Genomic DNA, 8,036 nt, shown 5'->3' on the forward strand with positions numbered 1-8,036 from the left:
AGACTCCTGACGGCACCAGACGTATTATCAATCTTTTAGCAAAGGTGGGGCGTAGTCGGATACCTTCTCTCTTCCTTACCCTGGACGTGGAGAAGGCGTTTGACAGAATACATTGGGGATTTGCTTTTTCTACTTTGAGTAAATGTGGGTGTGTGGGCCCTATCTTAAGAGCTATACAAGCCCTCTGTTTCCCCTTCAGCTAGGGTTTTGTCAAATGGATTCCTCTCCACTCCATTTGATATAACTAATGGGACATGACAGCGGTGTCCACTCTCGCCCTTATTATTTACTTTAGTCATGGAACCCTTTGCAGAATCCATTTGCTCCATTTTAAATATTAAAGGTATCCCCGTGGGAATTCATCATCATAAGTTGGGACTGTCATTTTGACAGTTTCTGACCCCTTACCCTCACTGAGAGAAATCTCAAATGTCATATCCCGTTTTGGATTGGTCTCGTATTCCAAAATCAATGCTACCAAATCCCAGATGCTAGGGCTGTTCATTAACCCTGCTTTGAAAAGTATTATCCAGACAGAATTTCCCTTCCAGTGGGAAAATATCTCTATCCCATACCTAGGGATACAACTTGGCTTTCCCCTTTCCTTACTTCCTAAATTAAACCTTGGCCACCTAGTTTTTACTCTTCAAGACAAACTTAATTTCATATCAAAACATGTACCATCCTGGTTGGGACGTAATATTTGCTAATTTATATTTTCTATGGACTGACTGTCAAAAATTTCAAAAGCAATTTAGAACCTTTATATGGGGTGGAAGAAATCCGAGAATTGATTCCTCCATCCTTTCGTTAAATAGCCATAGAGGGGGATTGGGAATGCCTAGCATCCTGTCCTACCATAAAGCACTGATAGTTAAGCAATTACACGCATGGATTTCTCCAACTCCAGTTACCAACTGGACTTCGATAGAACAAAATCTCGCTTTAAGTAACTCCCTTGACAATGTCGTTTTGGCTTATGCTTTACCACCATCCCTTCCACTTCCTATCGCTCCTACGGTAAGAGTTTCTATACAAGCTTGGCTCCCACTTCTTTAGATTAACTCTGGTAATATTGTGGGTGATCCTATTCCCATCCCTTTAGCTGTTCTTGAAACCAAACTTAAAACTCCAAGATTTGTCCGGTAATGGTCTACTTTATGTCTCAGAGTTGTTTAATGGGAACTGTATAAAATCGTTTTCCGACTTAGTGTCTACGTACTATATACCACATAAAGACATGTTTAAGTATGTGCAGATAAAGTCTTACTTAGACAGTTCTCCTATAACTACGATTTATTTACCAAAATTTATGTGACCCTCTCTCTAATCCTAGCAAATGAGACTTCAACTTCATTAAACGGATCTATGAAATCTTCAATCGAGACGTGGAGATTGCTAAGCGGGTCCAATTTTATAATTGGGAGAAAGATCTAGACAAAGTTTTTGCCACTGAACAATGGACCACGGCAAGTGAACTATGAAGTCCTCCCTATGCATGAATTTATTGGAAGTGTACCATAAGTTGTTGATGAGATGGTACTATACACCCTCCAAATTAGCTAGAATCTATCCCCATTCGTCAGATTTATGCTGGCATAGATGTGGTCATCCGGGCACCCTTAACCAAATTTTTTGGAGTTGCCCCCTCATATCAAAGTTATGGGATGATGTATTTCAACTTCTTTCAGCAATCTCAGGTATACACATCACCAGAGACCCAGTTTTGGCCCTGCTTTCCCTAGGAATAGAAGAACTTCTCACTAATTTCAGACACTTGGCATGCCATGTACTTCTCGCTGCTAAGCTTTTGATTGCCAAAGCTTGAAAATCCTCCATGTCTCCTTTTTGCAATGAAGTGATAAAGATGGTATCTTACCATTGTATTTATGAATGCCTATTCTACCTTAGACACAATAAATATTGACAGTGATGTCAGGAGCACAGCTGAAGTCCCAGGCAGAGCGCTAATAGTGCTCTGCGCGGTCTCTGGGGTTGCCCCGGACATCACTGTCCATATATGGACAGTGATGTCAGGAGCAGAGCAGGACTCCCAGGCAGAGCGCTAGTATAGGTTCTGGTCCGGGACTCTGGCTCTGGGGAAGCCTCTGACATCACTGTGCATATATAGATGATGTCAGAGAGATGATGGGTGGTATGATTTTTTTATTTTTGTGAAACAGCAACTCCCAGCATATCCTTACCATTGTTCGGGCCATGCTGGGAGCTGTGGTTTTACCCCGTACAAACCTATACAACAGATGTTTCACTAAATTGAGCGGTATTTGTGCTGGAGTTGTATTTATGTTTGGTTCTGGTGTTGTATATATGTAGAGAGCTTGGTTCTAGTGTTGTATTTATATACTGAGATTGGTACTGGAGCTGTATTTATGTACTAAGCTTGGTTCTGGGGATGTATATATGTACGGAGCTTGGTTCCGGTGCTGTATATATGTACTGAGCATGGTTGTGGAGCTGTAATTATATAGGATAGATTGTTATACAGGATAGATTGTTTTAAATTCATTGTATATTTAATGGGAACCAGTCAAGTAGTTTTTACCCCTTGATCCGCCATCATGCGGTAATACATGACCTGACAATATTTCCAAATATTCCCTTGTATGTTTTTTTCAGACGCAGCAAAATCTATCAAATCAACTGAAGAGTCACACAGTCCTGCCTCCAAACCCACCTTTCCAAGCTTGATTCACATCCCCCTGGCTGTTATACATCACTAGCAGCCTCCTCCAACTTTCTCGGCTGCGCCATTGCCTTGTACTACTTGGGACGCACCGTGCAGAGAGTTGTACTCTGCCCGGCTTCCTCGCTGCACCGCGCATGCCAGGGGAGCACAAGGCAATGCCACATTCGCAACAGTTGGAGGAGGCTAGTCAGGGGCGTAACTAGGAAAGACTGGGCCCCATAGCAAACTTTTGACTGGGGCCCCCCCTCCCCAGGGTGTCACACAACCCCCCCCTTGTAGATAGTGCCTTTTTTACAAACCCCCCCTTTTGATAACGCCATACAGCCCCCCTGTAGATAACGCCATACAGCCCCCTTTGTAGATATCTACAGAGGGGGCTGTATGGCGCTATCTACAGAGGGGGCTGTATGGCGCTATCTACAGAGGGGGCTGTATGGCGCTATCTACAGAGGGGGCTGTATGGCGCTATCTACAGAGGGGGCTGTATGGCGCTATCTACAGAGGGGGCTGTATGGCGCTATCTACAGAGGGGGCTGTATGGCGCTATCTACAGAGGGGGCTGTATGGCGCTATCTACAGAGGGGGCTGTATGGCGCTATCTACAGAGGGGGCTGTATGGCGCTATCTACAGAGGGGGCTGTATGGCGCTATCTACAGAGGGGGCTGTATGGCGCTATCTACAGAGGGGGCTGTATGGCGCTATCTACAGAGGGGGCTGTATGGCGCTATCTACAGAGGGGGCTGTATGGCGCTATCTACAGAGGGGGCTGTATGGCGCTATCTACAGAGGGGGCTGTATGGCGCTATCTACAGAGGGGGCTGTATGGCGCTATCTACAGAGGGGGCTGTATGGCGCTATCTACAGAGGGGGCTGTATGGCGCTATCTACAGAGGGGGCTGTATGGCGCTATCTACAGAGGGGGCTGTATGGCTCTATCTTCGGGGGGGGGGCTGTATGGCGCTATCTACGGGGGGGGGCTGTATGGCTTTATCTACGGGGGGGGCTGTATGGCGTTATCTACGGGGGGCTGTATGGCGTTCCCTACGGGGGGGCTGTATGGCGTTCCCTACAGAGGGGGCTGTCCAGCGTTATCTACAGGGGGCACTGTATGGCGTTACCTACAGGGGGGGTCTATAGGGAATGCCATACAGCCCCCCCCTGTAGGGAACGCCATACAGCGTCGTCCCCCCGTAGGGAACGCCATACAGCGTCGTCCCCCCGTAGGGAACGCCATACAGCGTCGTCGTCCCTGTAGGGAACGCCATACAGCGTCGTCCCCCTCCTGTAGGGAACGCCATACAGGGTCGTCGTCCCCCCCTGTAGGGAACGCCATACAGCGTCCCCCCCCCTGTAGGGAACGCCATACAGCGTCCCCCCCTGTAGGGAACGCCATACAGCGTCCCCCCTCCCAAAAAAATTCGACCTACAGTGTGTCCTAATAAAAGACATGCATCCCCTATCCACAGGATAGGTGATACATGTGTGATCGCCTGCAGCAATAGGGAGAACGGGGGACTGAAAGTCCCCCAAGTTCTCCATGACTAACCTCTGACTTCCGGCGTCTGTATCGGCAGCTCTGTAGAAATGAATGGAGCGCTGGTCACGCATGCGCACAAGCGGGACCGGCGCTCCATTAATTTCTACGGAGCTGCCGACACAGACCCCGGAAGTCCGAGGTTTGTGATGGAGAACTTCAGGGGACTTTCAGTCCCCCGTTCTCCCTATCGCTGCAGGCGATCACACATGTATCCCCTGTCCTGTGGATAGGGGATACATGTATTTTGTTTAATGGCAGAGCGGGGAGATACCTCCCTGCTCTGCCGTACTGTTCAGTGGCGTCCCGCTGTAGCAGCCATAGCGGCTGCTAGCGGAGCCTCCGGCCATGGTGGGGGCCCATGCCGGCGGGCGACACGGGCCCCCTCATGCCGCGGGCCCCGTAGCAGCCGCTACTGCTGCTACGGCGGTAGTTACGCCACTGAGGCTAGTAGTGATGTAGAACAGCCAGAAGGATGTCAATCAAGATATGGGGGGGCATTTACATTTTCACCTTAGGCAGCAGAAAAGCTAGAATCGGCCCTGTATCTAATCTGTCATGTATCTAATCTGTCACAAATTATGCACCATTGATAAAATTAGCATATTTTCAGATGCTAGACTACCTTTTCGGTGAACCATTGTGGTAAAAACGGATGGTAAAAACTGATGACAACTAACGACAACCGATGGCAACTGATGGTTTTGTAGTAAAAAATTGTGAAAAAGCCTCGTGGCAACTAATACATTTTTGCATAATTTTTTGAATCAGTTGTAAAACTGATGCTGATACAGCTTATATATATGAACACACCCTAAGGGGCCGTTCACATATGTCCGTTGCCCCTGACAGTTTCCCTCCAGCGTGTTGCAGGAAAGCAGGATGGGAGTAGTGGAACAGGTATTGGGGGCAAAGGACACTAAAGGGATTATTTCGGTGCTATATAGTACGTTACTATCCAAATTCCTTGGGGATCCGCTGGTGGAGATCAGACGCAAATGGGAAGAGGATGTAGGGACTATAACAGATGAAGAGTGGGAGGAGATACTTGAATCGTCCAAAATACTCTCTATTAGTGTAGCGCATAAGAGGTCACAACTTTTTCTATTACATAGGGTGTATAGGACGCCTAAGGTGTTATGGCAAATGCGACTCAGGCCAATGAAGGAGTGTCCCAGGTGTTTGTTTGATGGGGCGGACATAAAACATATGTTCTGGAGCTGTCCGATGCTGAATGACTATTGGAAGGAGGTTAAAGGAATGGTAACGAGAGTATATGGGAGGGATTTCCCATTAGAACCTAAGATCTTTTTACTGGGATGCATGGGGGAGGAGTGAGGAGATGGGGCTGAATTACAGTCTATTAAAAAGGTTTTGTATCGCGCCAGAAAACTGATAGCAAAATATTGGCTGCAGGGGGATCCCCCGGAGGTGTCTGAACTGGTGGGATATGTTAACCACACGGTATCATTGGAACATCGGATTTATTTGAAACGAGAGGCAATACACAAACATGAAAAGCAATGGGGAAAATGGGTACAAACCTATGGTAATGGAGGGCAATAGAAGACATTCTGAGGAGATTTAGTCAAGGGATGGTACATATGGCTTTGGGTAGTGGTTGGATTTCTGTTTACTATATAAGAAGGATGGAGGAGGTGGGGTGGTTCAACGAACCAGGAAGAAGAGGCGGTACTGCGGGGGGGGGGGGGGGCAGAAGTTCGGTTGGAGGGGAAGGGTTGGGGAAGTACTTGAAGATACAACCAAAGAATCTGTGCATAAATGTACATGTATTGATTATGAGTTGCTATGTTATATTTTTTATTTTTCTGAAATACATGAGATGTATAATGTATGCTGTATTTTCAATAAAAACTTGTTTGATTTAAAAAAAAAAAAAAAAGATGGAACCGTGGTCGGTGTATTCCAAGCATAGATCTCCAAGAGGAAAGAAGTCGCGCAGAGCAGCATTAGGAGATGTCACCACTTTAACTACCAAGTATTGTACAGTGATCAGTATCTCTTAAATGAGGCCTTAATTCATATTATTGATAGTTCTAGATGACTGACAGTTTGTCCTCAATAGTTGTACTAGTTATTCATATTTCATGTCATGTTATATGAAAAAACTTACCATCGTTATGTTTGTAAAACTGGAAGAACTCTCTCTCCAGATTCATTGCGTAGTGTTGCTTGGATGCGAGTCTTTCTGATGAGGATGAATGAGCCATATTTTTCAATCTTCTGTGTGATTACACAAAATGATTAGCACATACTCATGTTATTTAGCGGTGTATGGTTCATTGATCTTTAGAAATAATTAAAAACTAGGCCAAAAGTGTCAAGTATGTTTTTTCGCAACCAGGTATACTCTTTCTTTATTAGTGCCCATATTAGAAAGCTCTCATATAAATATTATCTTATGGATCTGAGCTAGGGTTGGCGTTAGATTTCAGATGATAGTTGGATATCTCATCATCTTCATTTCTTTTACTATACGACTCTGGTTGCCAACTATGTCATCAAAAGGCTGCAGTTCTGTATTGTTCATACATTTTACATGTTGTTTACCTTTCCCACTATTTTATTTCTTTCCCCCATTATCCTATATCTCTCTCCATAACAAACGATACCCTAGAAAACCGACAAGGAAGCAAACTTTAACAAATGGCGATAGCAAAATTGGTAACGTATAACACTAATGGGTTGAATACCCCTAAGAAGCGGTATCCGGTACTAGCGTTGTTAAAAAAGGAACAAGTGTCTATAGCTTTTTTGCAGGAAACTCACTTTAAAGGGCTTATTCAGACGAACGTGATATACGTCTGTGCAACGCACGTGATTTTCACGCACCTCGCACGGACATATATTTGTCTATGGAGCCGTGCAGACAGTCCGTGATTTTTACGCAGTGTGAGTCCGCTGCGTAAAACTCACGACATGTCCGTTCTTTGTGCGTATTTCGCGCATCACTCACCCATTGAAGTCAATGGGTGCGTGAAAATAACGCGCACCACATGGAAGCACTTCCGTGTGACGTGCGTGATTTGCGCAACATTAGTGAAAGTACCACGTGCTTTTCTGTTTACAAACATACAAACGGAGTGTCATAATGATGGCGGCTGCGCGAAAAGCACGCAGCTGCATACCATATGATCATGACACACGGAGCTGTTAAGTGCCTTTTGCGCATGCAAAACGCCGCGTTTTTTGCGTGCGCAAAATGCACACGCTCGTGTGAATCCGGCCTCAGGTTGATAAAGTACCAAAATTACCTATTTTACCTAATTTTTTTTCTTCCTAGTTCCATAGCTGCAGCTCGGGCTCTGCTTCACGAGGAGTCTCCATTGCACTTCACAAGGACTTACCATTCATTTGGTCAGCTAGCTATGATATGACTCGAGGGATGGCAGTGCGTTATTTATAAAAGGTAAATTGGGAACACTACCCTGCAGACTAGCGAATTTATATGTACCTAATACATCTTAAGTCTCATGGCTACTTCATATTTTAGAAGAACTACGAGCCTTTGCTGAAGGGCTAATTATTGTAGGAGGTGATCTGAATCTAAGGGTATGTTCACACGGCAGCGTCCGTTACGGCTGAAATTACGGAGCTGTTTTCAGGAGAAAACAGCTCCGGCATTTCAGACGTAATGGCAAGTGCAGGCGCTTTTCGCTGCGTCCATTACGGACGTAATTGGAGCTGTTTTTCCATGGAGTCAAGGGAAAACGGCTCCAATTACGTCTCAAGAAGTGACAGGCACTTATTTGACGCGGGCGTCTTTTTTATGC

General features: G+C 45.6%; 1 long non-coding RNA gene across 1 annotated transcript in view; it reads left to right on the plus strand.

The window, feature by feature from the left end:
* Positions 1–7,666, plus strand: part of LOC142760009 (uncharacterized) — a 125,432-nt gene extending 117,766 nt beyond the window's left edge. Inside the window, exon 4 of the long non-coding RNA XR_012883231.1 lies at positions 7,547–7,666. This is a non-coding gene — a long non-coding RNA (uncharacterized LOC142760009). The remainder of the gene's footprint in view (positions 1–7,546) is intronic.
* The last annotated feature ends 370 nt before the right edge of the window (positions 7,667–8,036 follow it).

The sequence above is a fragment of the Rhinoderma darwinii genome, chromosome 1 (assembly GCF_050947455.1).
Source record: "Rhinoderma darwinii isolate aRhiDar2 chromosome 1, aRhiDar2.hap1, whole genome shotgun sequence".
Classification (NCBI taxonomy): Eukaryota; Metazoa; Chordata; class Amphibia; order Anura; family Rhinodermatidae; genus Rhinoderma; species Rhinoderma darwinii.